Source organism: Equus asinus, chromosome 20, assembly GCF_041296235.1.
Source record: "Equus asinus isolate D_3611 breed Donkey chromosome 20, EquAss-T2T_v2, whole genome shotgun sequence".
Classification (NCBI taxonomy): Eukaryota; Metazoa; Chordata; class Mammalia; order Perissodactyla; family Equidae; genus Equus; species Equus asinus.
In genome coordinates, this window is record NC_091809.1 from 98,671,172 (window position 1) to 98,687,459 (window position 16,288).

At 44.0% G+C, this 16,288-nt stretch overlaps 1 long non-coding RNA gene across 3 annotated transcripts; it reads left to right on the forward strand.

Moving 5' to 3' along the window:
* The first annotated feature begins 4,424 nt into the window (after positions 1-4,424).
* LOC123279048 (uncharacterized) lies at positions 4,425-14,958 on the forward strand. Of its 3 annotated transcripts, none has more exons than XR_006516855.2 (3): positions 4,425-4,529; positions 5,368-5,569; positions 9,649-14,958. It is a non-coding gene; the product is annotated as an uncharacterized lncRNA (long non-coding RNA). The 3 variants fall into 3 exon arrangements; XR_006516857.2 differs by having other exon boundaries at positions 9,652-14,958; XR_006516856.2 differs by having other exon boundaries at positions 12,774-14,953.
* The last annotated feature ends 1,330 nt before the right edge of the window (positions 14,959-16,288 follow it).

Below are 16,288 nucleotides of genomic sequence, written 5' to 3' on the forward strand. Positions count from 1 at the left end.
CATATAAATGGAATCATATTGCATATCCTCTTTTATGTCTGGCTTCTTTTGCTCAGCATGAGCTTTTGGAAATTCATCCATGTTGTTCTATCAGTAATATATGGCTTTTAGTTGCTGACTAGTATTATATAGTATATATTCATACATATATTCATATAGTATTCTACTGTATGAATGCACCACAATTTTTTCATCCATGTTTCTATTGATGGGCATTTGGGTTATTTCCTGTTTTTGGCTATTCTGAATCCCCAGTCTGCCACTTTTTATCTCTATCACCTCAGGCAATTTACTTAACCTATTTTTTGTTTCGGTTTCCCCATGTAAGATGGGATAATAATAGTATCTAGCTTATAAAGTTATTGTGATAATGAAATGAGTTAATATATGTAAATTGCTTAGTCGGGCATATAGCAAGCACTCAATAAATGCTATTATTAAAATCTCATGTTGCACTTTTGTCTTCCCACTTGAGTTTGAGATCTTTCAAAGCAAGAAGTAAGTTTTACTTTTCTTTATAACCCCAAATCCTAGGACAGTGCCTAACATTCATTCCTTTATTCACGTCTTCATTCATTCCTCTACTCAGTAAGTTTTAGCGGAGACTTACTAGGGATCACACTTCATGCTGGTGGCTAAGGCTATAATCTGTCACAGGTAGAGCTTCAAGCCTCAGGCAAGGGACAAACAAACCAGGGAGCTACAATAGAGCGCGTTAGGGGGAACCCAGGGGCTGTGCGTGCCGCCTAACCTGGACCCGGGCAGGAGCAGGGAGGAAAGTGATGCTTCAACAAATACATACAGGAGGGGTGAGAATTACCTAGTTTGAGGGCTAGGGGGAGAGATGGAAGAGTGTGAAGAGTATAGGAATAGTCTGTACAAAGGCTCAGAGGCAAGAAAGGGTGTGCATATAAAAGATATAGCATAAAGGTTTGACAGTAGAATGAATAATAAAGCTATTGCAATAAGCCAGGAAAGAGATACCAAAAACCGTGGTATAGGAATGGATGTAGGGCTTTAGCAGAGGAGAGACATTGATGAGGTGGAAACTCCTGAATAACTCATTGAAGGCGAGAAAGAGAGCAAGGTCCGAGTGCAGCTAAGGTTCTAAGCCCCAGGTGATCGGGAAGATGAAATTGTCATTAAAAATCAGATCTTAGGAGGGAAGCAGTTTTTTGTGTGGTAGTGATGGGACAAACACCTTTCTGGAATTAGTGAACTTGAGGCGTTGGTGAGTTCCCTGCATTGAGGCACTCAGGGGAACTTATGGGAGATGTCAGAGATAGAGGAAGAAACTTGAGTGAAGAGAAGCGAGGGCAGCCGCCTCAGTGAACACTTGGTGGGGGACCTTCAGGTGGAGCTCGCCCTGGCCACGCATGTCCCAGGAAAGGATGGGGCAGCCGGCTCCTAGGCATCTGTTTGTACAAGGCGATTATTTGCATTTGGGAAAGGAGCTGCTTGTAGGCAGAGGAGAAGAGGGAAAGCAGACCTTGTTCTAGGTCTGCCAAGGCCCCTGGTCCAGCCTCGGTGGTTCATGTCTAAGACCTGTGGGAAGACGGCCAAAAAAACTAGTTTTTAGAAACTGGTTTATGAGGCTCCGTTACAAATAGCATAGTTTGTAGTTCTGGGAGATGAAGAATGATAGAATGAAAACAGGGGCCTTTTTAAAAAAAAAATTTTTTTGATGTTAAAATAATTTTAGATTTATAGAAGACTTGCAAAAATAGTACGAAGAGTTCCCATATACTTAGGAGTCCACCTCCTAGGTAAAAAAACGTATGCGTGATTTTTTAGGCCCAATCATAGGCAGTTACCACCAAGGCTTTCTGCGGTTGGCCTCACAGGGGAACACTGCCCCTGCCGGACTGCACGCACAGCCAGCACTCTGCAGTCTCTGAAGGGAGTTTCAGGCAAGGTCTCAGGCCCCCGGGCCCGTCCTGGTCTTGATCTTTCACACGCTCATGTTCCCAGCCCAGGCACCCTCCTTCCTAGATCTCTTTCTCTGAGGCTTTGGCTGAGGTCTTCCTCAGGTTCCTCTGCTAAATGCCCTTTATTGAGGGGAGGAGGGGAAACCTGAAGACACTTTTCCCTGTTCTTGGTACCCAGTACCTTTTTACTTCTAACTTTCCTCACCCTCCCCCAACCCCAGCGTCCATAAAACTGCCCGGGCCTCTTCTTCAGGGCTCCGGCAGCAGTGAGGTGACCTCCACATCCGTGCTGGTTCACCTGACATTCAACTGGTGGCCCGTCCATGGGGGATCTAGGGGGCGTGGGCATCTTCTCCTCTTATACCATCACAGGAAGTGATTAAAGGCTTAAGTCGTTCTTTTCTGACTTGTTGCTTTAGTTGGCTACTCCGACACCTGACACCTGACACCTGACAGCTCAGCTCTCTCTTCCAGCTCAGCTGAGCTCCTGACATACCCTTCACCCAGCTTCCCCAAATGCAGGCTTGGCTTCATGACGATGCAACCTATGCCATCTCACTGGGCTCCATGCTCAGAAGGACCCCATCTTTGGTTTTATTCTCTGCTGTTGCCATCCTGAAATCTTAATAATTTTGAATAAGTGGCCCTACGTTTTCATTTTACACTGGGCCCTTGGAATTATGTAGACAGTCCTGCCTTTATGTTAACATCTTACATAACCATGGTACATTTATTGAAACTGAGAAATTTACTGAGAAATTAACAAAACTACTAACTAAACTAGAGATTTTATTTGGATTTTACCAGTTTTCCTACTAACGTCCTTTTACTGTTCTAGAATCTGGTTCAGGATACCGTATTATATTTAGTTGTCATGTCTCCTCATCTCCTCTAACCTGCGACATTTGTTTGGTCTTTGTCTTTGACCTTGAAACTTTTGAAGAGTGCTGGCCAGTTATTTTGTAGAATGTTCCTCAATTTGGTTTGCCCATTGTTTTCTCTTGATTAGACGGACTGAGGTTACGGATTCTTGGGTAGAAAACCATAGAGGTGAAGTGCGCTCATCACAGCACTTCAGGAGGAACATGACCTCCACGTGACTTGCCTCTGGTTTAGTCTCGACCTCTCGGTGAGGGTGGTGTCTGCCAGGTTTCCCCAGTATGAAGTTACCGCATTTCCCTTTCCACACTCCCTTTGTTAGAAGTGAGTTAGTAAATCCAGCCCACACTCAGAAGGAGGGGAATTAAGCCCCATCTCCTAGAGGGAGGAATAGCAAACAATTTGTAAACAAATGTTAAAATCACCCCAGTAAGAAATAAATATTTGGTGGAGACACTTTGAGACTATGCAAATATCCTGTTTTTCCTTAATGCTTTGCTCACTAATTTTAGCATTTATCCCTGGATCTTGCCTGCAGCAATTATTACCACAGTGGTGGTGGTGTTCTAATGGTGGTCTTTAGTTTCAAGAGAGACCTCTAAAAATTGTGGTGCTAATCTCACTTGTGTTTTGACTTGTTCTATTTACCAAAGTAGTAAAGCCTTGAGGGCTACCCTTTGCACTCTGCCTGCATCCTTTAGGTTCTTAGTGAAACTTTCTTCAGTTGAGCTGAACTGAACTGCTTTTATCAGACGATGCTTAAAGACAGCATCAGGCATGACGGCTGGGCCATGGTTCACACAGTGTGGTTTTTGGACCAGCAGCATGAGCATCACCTGGGAACTTGTTGGAAATGCAAATTATGAAGCTGCATTCCAGACCTGTTGAATCAGAAGCTCTGGCGGGAGCAGGGGGGCAGCCACCTGTGTTTTAACAAGTTCTCCAGGTAATTCCAATGCCCACTGAAGTCTGGAAGCCACTGATGTAGGGGATCTTTAATAAGTAACTTCATGTCTGTTCTAATTCTTTATAGGAACACATGTCCTATTGAATCCATTATCTTTCCTGTATTCCCAAACGGCTGTTCTACGGACAAATGAACGAACCGCTGATTGTTTAATCAATTTAATCAACATGCCTGGAGTGTCTCATCTACGCCAGGCACTGTGCTCTGTCCTCAAGGCATTACCATCCTGAGCTTGAGAAGTTCATGGTCTAGTACATGAAACAGGTGTGGAAACATATGATTGAACAACATGTTCAGTCTCAAATAGTTATTTGGGCAGAATTCTGTAGAAAATATCATCATAATGCCTATCACTTTTTAAGAATCTACCATATGCCAGCTAGTTTTATGTATGGTATATTAATTAATCTCTATAAAATCTAGCGAGGAAGACACCAATCATATTTTATGGATGGTAAAATTGAGCTTGTGAGAGATGAAGCGATTTTCTTAAATTACCTAGGTTGGAAGTGCCAGAAGTGAAACTTAACCCTGGTCCCACTGACCGCAGGAGTTCTCTTCTCGTTGCCAGTCTGCTCCTGCCTGCGGAGTGACTAATTCTGTTCAGGGCGGAGGAGGTGGGTGTGAACTTTATGAGAAGGAAGTAAGATAAATGGGAGTTTTTCAGACGGGCAAAGTGAACGGGGAACTCCAGACGGAGGGAACCCCTGGAGAAAAAGGCAGAGTCATGAAAATATAGAGGCTGCTGATCCCAGGTAGGCGATCTCGGTAAAGCTAGAACAAGAGCTCATGGATGGTGAGGGAAGGAGGGGCCGGAAAGGAGCTGAAGAGGCGAGCTGGGTCAAGTGAGAAGGGCAGCTCTGATGCTCTGGGATTTGCTGGTTTCAGAGAGCAAGTGCGCTGTCGACTGGCTATCTATGGAACCTAGAGCAAAATTTACAGCTGAGTTTCCTAAAGGGAAGTGGCCTAGAAGTAGAAGTGTGGTTAATAACACAGGCTTTGAAGCTCATAGATGCGGAGAACAGATTGCTGGTTGCCAGAGGTGGGGGTGGGGAAATGGGTGAGGGGAGTCAAAGGTACAAACTTCCAGTTATAATATAAATAAGTCCTGGGGTTGGAATGTACAGCATGGGGACTATAGTTAATCATACTGTGTTGCATATTTGAGCGTTGCTAAGAGAGTAGATCTGGAAAGTTCTCATCACTAGAAAAAAAATTCAGTAACTACGTATGGTGACGAATGTTAACTAGACTTATTGTGGTCATCATTTTGCAATGTATACAAATATTGAATCATTGCTTTGTAACCTAAAACTAATGCAATGTTTTATGTCAATTATACCGCAATAAAAAACAACACAGGCTTTGGCATTATGCGGACTGGGGCTCAGATGCCAGCTCTTCCACCTACAGTGCAATTTTGAACTTGTTGCTCTCTGTTAGCCTCGCTTTCCTCATTTGTAAACACAAATGATAATAATCCCAGCATTGACTGAGTACTTACCATGTGTCAGGTGCTTTCCTAAGTACTTTACATGACACTTCTCATGACAACTTAATGGAATTAGCAATATTATTGTTCCTATTTAACAGAGAAGAAACTGAGACATGGGGAGGATAAGATCGTAGAGTTATTAAGCAGAGTGGATGGGACTCCCATGCAGGCTGCCTGTCTCCGGAGCCCACCTCTTACCTGCCTGACCCTCTGGGATTTCTGTGAAGTCTCAGTCAGACCCTGCATGACAAGCACTCCGCACAGTATCACGCCCACGGTGAGCCTTCGTGAATGGTAATGGTGAGTAGTGGTAACTTGCAGGAGTTCCATGTGGATCTGTGGGAGGTGGGGAGCCCTGCTTTGGAGTAGCAGACTTTCTGCCATCTCTGGCTCTCTGCTGGGGTCTCCTGCATGCTTTAGGGCTGTGATTATCTCTTGTCACTCCTGTTCAAAGGGCCCTTAGAGGGCCCTACCTCCCTAAGATGGGCCAGCTCTAGATGGACCTGCAGTGTGAAATCTGAGGACTTATGAAGAAAAGGCAGCACCGTGAAATGATCAAGAGTTAGGAGGTCCTGGATATAGGCCTAACTGCGTCCCTCAGCCCGTGTGACGCTGGGCAAAGGTCTTCTGTTACTGGGATCTCAGCTTCCCCATTTGTGAGAGGAGGAGGTTGGATTCTATTATTTCCGAGCTTTCTCTCACCTCTAGGGGGAAGGAAGGTATCCGAGAACACAGTAGAGTCTCAGGCACGTTGTTCTGAGCACGGCCATCCCTCTCACTGGGGGATTGGTTCCCCAGGGATTTGGGCAGGTCTTCCTTCCTGGATGATGGGCCAGCATCACTTATACTTAATGAATCCTTAGTGAAGATTCCTGACAAGTCTAAGCCTCTAATTCATCGGGCCTACACGTAACCATACGAAAGTAAAGAACGCCATGCCTCATTACTTTGGACTCAGAAAGTTCAGAATCCGAGGGAACTTATACCATAACAGTGCTGCTTGTGCATTTAGATTGTTTCTGAAGACTGACCGAGCATACGAAGAAAGTGGAAAGAATTAAGAACCATGTGAACCACCTTAAGGTGATCCAATCCCATGATTTTCGAAACTGTTTTTCTCTTTTAAATAAAATACTAGAAACCATTTCAAATCCTTGTTTGAAACAAAATAAGGAAATAATGAAATCAAATCCATGAACTTATTAAACGTGCTTTTTATTCATTGAAGCAGGTTTTAAAAGGATCCATGCCTAGCAAGGCTTAATTATTATCCTAGTTTGGAGTCCCTCTAAATTCTTGGAAGAAATAACGGTATATTATCCTCGTGGTCTGTATAGTTGCAGTATGCAGGATCCAGTCTTATATAATTGCAGTTTTGCTTGAAGTGGCAGGCCCTGATATTAGGGCAATTAACGAAATCTGGAAGGCGCAAGGCTCTGGCGTCTCTACAACAGCCTTAGACTTCTGGAAGGTCTCATAATGGCCATGCTGTTTCCCAAGTCCTCATCACCCTCACAGATGGGAAGGCCCCACCACCCCTCAGGAGGTAGGTGGTGGTGGGAGCCATTTTCACCCCATTTATCTCTTCAATACCAGCACTTTCTGTGTGTTTCTGACAGCAATGGATGTCATGCTGGGTAATCCCCTTCCCGTTGTGAAGGGGCCTAAGCAATTACCAGTGATGTATTCATGAAAAATCCAAGGGGAAAAGGTAGTTAATGACACCTTTTATCATATCTACCAATACACGCATGAGAAAACATACTTTGGGAAAAATAGAGATTTATTTTCTTTCTACAGGTAAAGTAGGGTTATGTTTTCGAATGTGTATGTGAATGTATATGTTTTAAAAGTTCTATCAGTATTGATATTAATGAACTAATTTCACTTTAAGGGTAACGTTCATCTTGTCACAGAATCACGGGAAAATTTAAAAAATTGGCTTTCCAACTTCTCTTACGCTTCACCCTTGCGGTACTGCCATCACTTCTCCTCATGGCAACCAGAGAGGTCTTTTGAAACATAACACATCCTGTCCTAACCTTCCTTGAAAACTTCCCCATGACATCCTACTGCACGTAGGATAAAATCTGAACTTGAGCCTCATCATGGTCTTCAAGGCCCTGCCTGATCTGGTCCCCTGCCGACTCTCCAACCTGCTCTCGAGCCTGCGTCATCTGTGCTCCAGCTTACTGCCCTTCACCTGGTCTTTAAGGACGCTGAGCCCTTGCACCTGCCGGTCCTTCTGCCTGTATGCACACCCTCCTTTCTGAAGCAGGAACAGCCCACCCAGTCACCCTGCTTCACTTTTCCTTGTTTGATGGTCTTCAGAGCATTTATCATCTTCTGAAATTGTTTTGTTTGTTTAGTGTCTGCTTTCCCCTCGGTGTAAGCTTCATGAGAGAGAAATCTCATCTCTCTTATTCACCACTGCACACCCAGCACCAGGCAGAGTATCTGGACACTAATAGGTACTCCATATGTGTTTGAATGGCTGATTGATGGAATTAATGAACATAAAACTCCGCTGCCATCACCACCTGCTGTGCTTTTCCTGGTGTAGGTTTTCTCTCTCTCTTTTTTTTTTGGACTCTAATTAAACTTTGGAGGAAGCAACAGTTGGTTGACCAAGTAAGAGTGAGTGCTATGTGGGTCATGGAAATCTGGCTCAGAGGCTGGCTAGACTGGATGAATAGGGTTAGGACAGGTATTTAGGACTCAAGGGGCTGTGACACAAAAGAGGATTCCTCATCCTCAAGTTTGAGACTTGATGGTCAAGGAGTTCGCTGAAAGAAATAGTTGCTGGACAGTCAAGAGTTGTACGTGTGTGCTTTCCAAACTGAACGAGCGATGCTGTTCAGGGGCCTCTGAGAGCTTCCTTTAGCAGAAAATCTCAGTAATTAAATTTCTGAAATATCGCCTGCCTCTGTTCTGACACTTCTGTTTCCATTGTGCTGCCCTAGTTAAGGTTCTCTTTGTCCCTCTTCTGAAGGAGATCCTGAAGGATCTTTCTTAAAAGCGAATGCAACCATGAAAATCCCCTGCTCGCCCCTCATTGGAGAACATGGGGATCCTAGCCTAGGGCTGTGGGGATGGCACATCGGTTACCATCAGAAGGAGGTGAAAAGAGTGTTTGCTGCCCTGTTAATCAATTGTTGACCTTCGTGGCCATTGTCCTTGTAGCTATTGACCCTCTTTATGCCTAGTTGCCAAAGATAACTCACTTGTGCCTCTACCTCCCCCACCCAAAGTCCTCGATTTACCAAGTCTCACCAATCAGAACAGAGTAGCAGAGAGGAAAGTCTTCTTCGTTATTCAATCTAGAAACTAAAGACCTTTCCAGATAAAGGATAACAGACAGTCTGAGGCCAGTCTAACCCAAAGATTCTTAGGAAACGTTACCGGCCTCACGATGCCTGTAGAAATCATGATACAAGAACTCAATGCCATATCTTACTCCAGGAAGTAACTTTAGAATAAAACGCTTATATAAGATGCCTTCATAACATCTGATGGAGACATTATAAGCAGAAACAAGCAAAGCAAGGCTACAAATGTGATTTTTATCTTTAACCTGAAGATTTTTCTTTAATGAGGTCTTATTGATAATTTTTATTTTTAAGTAATAATTTCTATTTTTTATTAATAAAAATAATTCTGATTTTCTTTTTGTGAGCTCTTTGAATTTTGTGAAATATAGTACTTATACATGAGCATATAAATATCTTCCAGATAAATCCAGGACCAAGGGTATCTCTTGTATCTATGGATGTCCTTCCCCATCTAAGCATCAGAAGATGAGAGTATAACTCAAATTACACAAACATGTCTGTAGAAAGGCATTACAATACTGGTGACCAAGGGAACACATTTTCCAAGATACTAATATGTCACAAAAAATGTTTAGTGCACAATTAAGTTGCATTTACTGTACTAGAAGACCCATGAAAAGAGACACTTTATCTGTCTTATTTATTGCTGCATTTCCAGCATCAAAACAGAGCCTAGCACACAGTAGGCACCACAAATATTTATTTTTGAATTAAATGTTGTGTTTACCTTAAACAGCTTTCTTTTCTGCGTGACTTCATAGAGTCTTATGCTCATGGACGTAGCACAGCTCCTGGAAGAGGCCCTGGCCAGCCTTATTTCTCAAACTTATCTGGCCATGGGTCACCCCAGGATAGATCTGTTAACATCTTCTGGAGCAGTGTTTCATAAAAGACAATTGGGGAAGTGCTGAATTAAATTAAAGGAACAACAAAAAATTTCTAAGGCAAAAGGGAGTGCGGGTGGTGTATTTGACTTGAAAAAGTGAAATCTACCATTTAAGTTCTGTTACAACCTTTTACTGACCTATATTTTTTGATCCTTGAAAGCAGGAAGAATGGAGAAGAGGATGGAGGAGAGAAAAAGAGAGAAAGAGAGAGAGCCACTTCATATGGAAAAAGTCTCAGTCTTTCGGGCTTCAGAAAAAATTCAGACTGCTCTGGGCCTGGCTAACGGATGCATTGACCACGAGAGGCTTCTGTGGAACCAAGTTGTAGCAGTTGTCCACAAAGTGGCCTTATCTTGTAAAGGCTTGCTTGAAGGAGCTGCTCAATTGGCTCTGACCAGGACAGGGAAGATGATGATCGAGTCTTTCCTCTCTTTTTCCGGGTGTGTCCATCCACCCCTCTTTCGTACTCTGGGACACACATTAATGGATCATCTGGGTTCATTACCACAGGAGAAGTTAGGCACAGAGGGCAAGTGGATAAGACTGCAGATTTTGGAGACAAGCTGTTGGGTTGATAGTAGCCTGAGTGGTCTTGGACCTGTTGCTTAACTTCTCTGTGTTTCAGTTTCCTCCTCCAAAAGATGGGGATGATAATATTTATTTTGTAAGACCGTGAGGGTCAAACAAGATGAAATACACGCACTTATTACAGCAAGTAGCTATAATTATTAGTATCATTGGTAATCGTAACAAAGATGATATTTCTGGGAGCTCAGTTAACTCATAACTTATATTTGAATTTTAAAATGTGTATATTTCTGAGAACTCTACATGCAGTATTTTGTAAGAAGACTCAAGTTCTTTCTTTTAATGTGAAGCATGTATTACAACATCTACTTGCTTCAGGGAAGTTGATACTCGCTTTTGAAGGTGGATGTGCTGTGGGAAGAGAGGATCTCTTGCAAATGGGAACTTTCTCACTCACCTCCGATCATTAGTCCCTCTTGCTAAAGAAAATAAAATGAACAATGCTTAATTGGGAGAAAAGAAGGGAAACTGGATTTAGACTTGCCCTCAAGCTAGTTATCAATATCCCATCTCAGTTTCATTTTTCTACCCACTTTAATCTTGCTTGATAGTCTTGCCCAAAGTCTATAACTTCAGTTCTCTAGTCTCTGCTCCACTGTGTGCAGACATGCAGCACAGCAGGAAAGAATAAGCCCTCTCCACACAGCATTCTTCAAGGCAGGATGGGCAAAGGTGTGTCTCACCTGATACGTACGCTCTTGGCCCCTACGTCATACCACACTTGTCAACCAGCCTCACTCTGTCCTAAGGGCTCAGCCCACCCACCTGAGAGAAGTCTTTCAACCTGAGGCTCTATAAAGAAAATAAAAACATTGATAGCTGATCATGAACAAGGGTCAAATTACATTTAATTTACAGAGCAGACAGTTCAGGCCCAATTTTGTATTTATCCTGCAAGTACTGTAGCCCCAAGTACCTAGGACAGTGCCTGGCACAGAGTAGGCACTCAACAAACACTTTTTGAGTGATGAAATATTGAATCTAAAATTTGCTACCATTTTTAAAGTATTAAGAGGAAACCAAACAAATAAACAAAAGAATGGTCCTAAGCCCTCTGCCCAGAAAACTCCTACTGTCCCCATATGTATAGCTTATGAATAATCTGAAAAATGTCAAACTTAACAGAAATGATTGAAGGAAAGTGCTGCCATTTCCCCCTTTGGCCCTCATCTCATCTCCCCAAAGTTAATCACTGGAAACAGTTCATTCAGTGATTCTTTCCCCAAAGCAAGGATTCATTAAGAGCACATGTGAAGACACAGGGCCACACATTTACATAACAGACTGCAAACACATGAGAGCAGAGGTTGGCAAGGTGAGGTCTCCTGACGACCAGCACGGAGCCCAGCTGCCTCAGAGACACCTGCTTGGCTTGTTAACAATACAGATTCCAGCAGACATTCCGATTTGGTTGGTCTGGGCAGGCCCAGGAATTTGCATTTCATCAAGCATCTCCAGTGAGTGTGTTACCTAACTCTGAAGTTGAAGGATTATTACTCCTTAAGGATCTACTGAACTTTAAGGGGGTTCAGATTTTACCACCAATCCTCTCCCTATCATGGGATCGGCGGAACCCTTAGCCAATTGTGAGTAAAGCCACATAGCTCTGGTCTGTCGTCATGGGCACCTTCTGACCCCATCGATCTGCTTCCCTCTTACCCAGTCCTTCTCAGCGCCCCTTCCGGTTCCATGTCTTCTATCCAATTGGTGGGCTTTGTTGCTCCCTTCTAGCCGACATGGCTATTACCTGCAGATAATTCTCAGTCTTTCTGCCCTCAGCTCCTCAGTTTATGTCTAGTTTAAGTTTCCCGCTGTAGCTATGGATATCCCTATTATGGCTTGTTCTCCTTCATGGATCCATGCAGTGTTAGAATCTCAAGTCTATTTGTTCATCTTTAGGGATCTCCTTCTGAAAAGTGTCTGCTTATTATTATCGTGGGAATCTCTCTGTCGTTCCCTCTCTTCCTCTCACTCTTAATAGCTGGATTCAAACCCAAGTCTGGGCTGGGGTCTCTCTCTTCCATGCTCTGCACTGTGCTAGTGGGGCTTTTATAAGTTTTCCTGGATTTTTATGCAGAAGAAGACAACCTTTAGGTTTAGTGATATCTGAAAAATTCTCTCCTATTGTGTAGATGCCGTGGGCTCCAAGTGTGGCACCATTAAGTATGGTCACAAGAGCTGGAGCCCCGGCTTTTTCCCCTCTGTTCAACTCATCGAGGGCAGTCTCTGCTTGGGCTGCCTAGACATCAGGTAGCGAGCAGGGAGGAAGGTGAAGGAGCCGACTCTGCCAGCTCAGCCTTAGAAAACACCTGACTTCTATGTACGAACTATCAACGTAAAAGGGCATGTATCTTGGCCAGGGAGCATGTCCACCACTGGGATATACATGACCAAAGAAGAATGTTCTTTCTCCAAGACGATTTTGAGCGGGGGAGTGACATCTGACTTATGCTGGCAAAGCACCACTGCAATTACAGTGTCAGGAATCAGCCGTAGGAGGGTCAGGGTGGAAGCAGGGGACCAGCGGTCTTATAGCAAGACACCGAGGCTAGAGATGACAGCGGCTGGCACCAGGGTGCTAGAGGCAGTGCAGTGAGAAATAGTTGGAGGCAACCTAGAAGCTGCCTGACTCCTGAGGTCCACGCCGCCTGAAATTCACAGACCATCACATTCACCTAGTTCACTTTTCAATTTCAGCTCACAGGCACTTTATCACAAGGTATCCTGAGACCTTCCTCTATCAAGTTGAACGACGTCTGGACAAGATCAAAACATCTGGCACCCACAAGTTCCCAAGTGGTTCGATACTTTGAATCCACAATATGCAGTTTGCGAGCTATGTCGATGCGGGGCTGTGGAGTGGTGCAGCTGAGAAGCGCCGTGGCAAGGCTGAGAAGCCTGATTTCTCACCCTGGTCCCATCTGTGACCTGATGCACACCCTGCACAGGCCCTTCTCTGCCCCGGCCCCCCTGCTGTAAAATGAGGGGCCTGGGGGAGGTAGTTTCTGAGGTTCCTTCCACCTGTGACAGGCTGCGGTTCTTAATTCACTGAGCCCCAGTCTCCTTGGTAAGGATTCCAGGAAGGATTTGGACTGGAACAACTGTTTTGTTTTCTCTTTTCCCATTTATTTAACTTCCTATTTTAAAAATAAGACCCACATCCCTGACAACCTGCGTGTCAAGTTCAAGAGCAACGATGGCACTCAGACTGGTGTTGCTTTGGAAGCTTTGACTCTGCATTCTTTCTGGGAATAATCAACCCAATTCTACTTGGAACTTCATGGCAACAAACTCTTTGGGATGCAAAAGCATTTCCTTGCGGTTTCATAGAGTTCGGGCCCGGCAGGACAAGGGCCTTAGGACATGCCTATTTACATCGCTGGTTTGTTCCTGATGTAATTGGAAACAATCTCTAAACGCTTTGGCAAGCATCCTCTCCAGTTTCTGCACAGCACCCCAGCACCGCATAAATGAATATTGTGCAGCTCAGAGGGGTGCTAACTGCCTCCTCCATGTTTACGTGTGCCTGAGTCTGCCGGAACAGATGCATGTGGACTGGTGAGCTGAGGGAGCCAGGGGTCAGCGTTAAGGAAGCCTTCCTACTAGACATTTCTTACACAGGTTTCTTCCTGGCCATTCAAGAGAGGCAGTTGGTGGTGTGGCTTGCACAAGAAATGCATTGTAAACGCATTCCGCAAATTGTGGAGGCCAAGTGCCCCAGGGAGCAGAGGCCATGGGGAGTGAGGCCTTCTTTAGTTTGAACCAAGGCCTGTGTCTCTTAAACACTCCTGGGGTGAGTTGGCAGTCGCAGTCTAGCCAATGCTGGCTGAAAAGTCAGAGGACCGAGAAAGTGCGGTGATTCAGGCTTCTCCCCCGCTCCCCTGGGTGGGTCGGTGGTCAGACCTCCCCAGAGTGCCCAGGCCACTCCTGCCACTCAGACTCAGAACCCAGCTGCAACAGAAGACCAACCAACACTTAGGCTTTCATTTTCATCTTTAAAATTAAAGAACAATTTTATTGAATAAATTTGACATAACGTTGTGTCAGTTTAAAATGTGTAGCATGTTACTTTGATGTATTTCTGTGTTGTACTATGATTGCCGATGCAGCGATATTTATCACGTCAGATAATCATGGTACAATAGCGTTGTCTGTATTCATTGTACTGTGTATTAGATCTCTACGGCTTGTTTATGACTTGTGACAAGTCTGTACTCTTAAACACCATCACACTTATTTGCCCTCCCCATCCCTGGTAACTCCCATTTTACTCTGTTTTTTACAGGTTTAACGTTTTTAGGTTCCACGTATGTGCTGTCATACAGCACTTGTCTTCCATCTGCCATTTTATGAGCACTTACGTGCCCCTCACCTCACTGATCCACACCTGTGAGGCAGGTGTTATTAGTCCACTTACAGATGAGGACTCTGAGATTTGGAGATCAAATCATGCAGTTAATGGCAGAGCATGGATGGGCTGACTCGGCAGCCTGATTGAGATGCTCAGCTCCTGCGTCACGTAACCAAAGGCAGCTGCTTCCCTCAGTTCCCTCATGGGTCCGCATTGCAGGGGTGGGTGCAGGGACCACAGAGCAGAATAAAGCCATGTGAGAGCCAGTGATTAGGATGGGGTCCAAAGAATGTCAAATCAAGGGGAGTTTCGTGGGTCAGAGCAATTTTGTGTTTTCAAATATGTTGGCCTTGTATAGAGCAAATCTTTTTATTATAATTAAAAAAAATTCTACGCTATCTATCCTAATTTACCTGATTTCATTTCTAATTTTTTGTGTCTCTATTTTATTCCTTTTATTCAAGAGTAAATAAGCTGGTGTATTTCATTATCATTTTTCTCCAAAGAAATAATTTTTGGATTTATTTGTTAGTTCAGTCCTCAGTCCATTTTCTAATTTATTGCTTTTTGTTTTGATTTTATTAATTCCTTCTTTCTGTTTTCCTCAGGATTATTTCATTTTATTTTTAATTTATTCAATTTACTGTTTAATTCATTCAATTTCATTCTTCCTTAATAATATAAGTTTTTACAACTGTGAGTCTTTCTATGTGCACTGTTTTGGCTATATTACATAGGTTCTGATATGTAGAGATTTTATTCTCCTTCACTCATTGAATAACCTGGGTGTTTGAGAGCCTACTTTGTGCCAGCTATTGTGCTAGTGGCTGGAGATATGGCCCGCAGAACATCTTGCCTTCATGGAGTTAATTCAAGCGGGGAAAAAAAGAGTAAGTAAATAAAATAATGTCAGACGATGATTGGTGCTACGAAAAACATAAAGCAAGGCCAGCCCCAGTGGCTAGTGGTTAAGTTCAGCGTGCTCCGCTTCAGCAGCCGGGGTCCAGTTCCCGGGCGCAGACCTACGCCACTGTCAGTGACCGTGCGGTGTCGGCAGCCCACATACGAAAGAGAGGAAGTTTGGCAACAGAAGATAGCTCAGGGTGACTCATCCTCAGCAAAAAAAAAAGAGAAAGTGGAAGAAGGAGAGTGATGGAAGAGGTGGTATGATAAAAAGAATGCTGAGTAAAGGGCTCTTTGATAAACTGACAGTTAAATAGAGACTTGGAAGAAGTGAGGAATCAGCGTGAGAGCGAGGGATATGCCAGGCAGAGGGAACAGCACATGCAGATGCTATGATGCAGGAATAGCCCTGGTGTGTTCTAGGCTCCCCAAGGAGGACAGCATGACTTGGGCAGAAAACCTTTAGGGGGACGTGGTTGGAGGAGGCTGAGAGGTGAGCAGGAGCCGGGCCATGTACAGCACTGTAAACCAGGGCAAGGAGCTGGCATTTCCAGACAAGCACGATAGGAAGATAGCGGAGGCCCCTGAGCATGGGAATGATGTGATCTAACTTACGGCTGTTGATTGATTGGTTGATAATCAGCTTTATCGAGGTATAAAACTCACCCATTTAAATGAACACTGTGATGAATTTTGACAAATATACACAGTGGTGTACACACGAGCATCTCAATACCTAGAACATTTTTCATACCTCAACAAGTGCCCCGTGCCGTTGGCTGTCAATCCCCACTCCACCCCCAGCTCAGGCAACCACTGAGCTGCTTTCACTGACTGTAGATTTACCTTTTCTAGAATTTCATAGAACTTGATCATACAGAATAGTCTTTTGTGTCTGACTTCTTTTACTTGACATAATACTTTTGAGATTCATCCACATCGTTACATTTATCTGTAG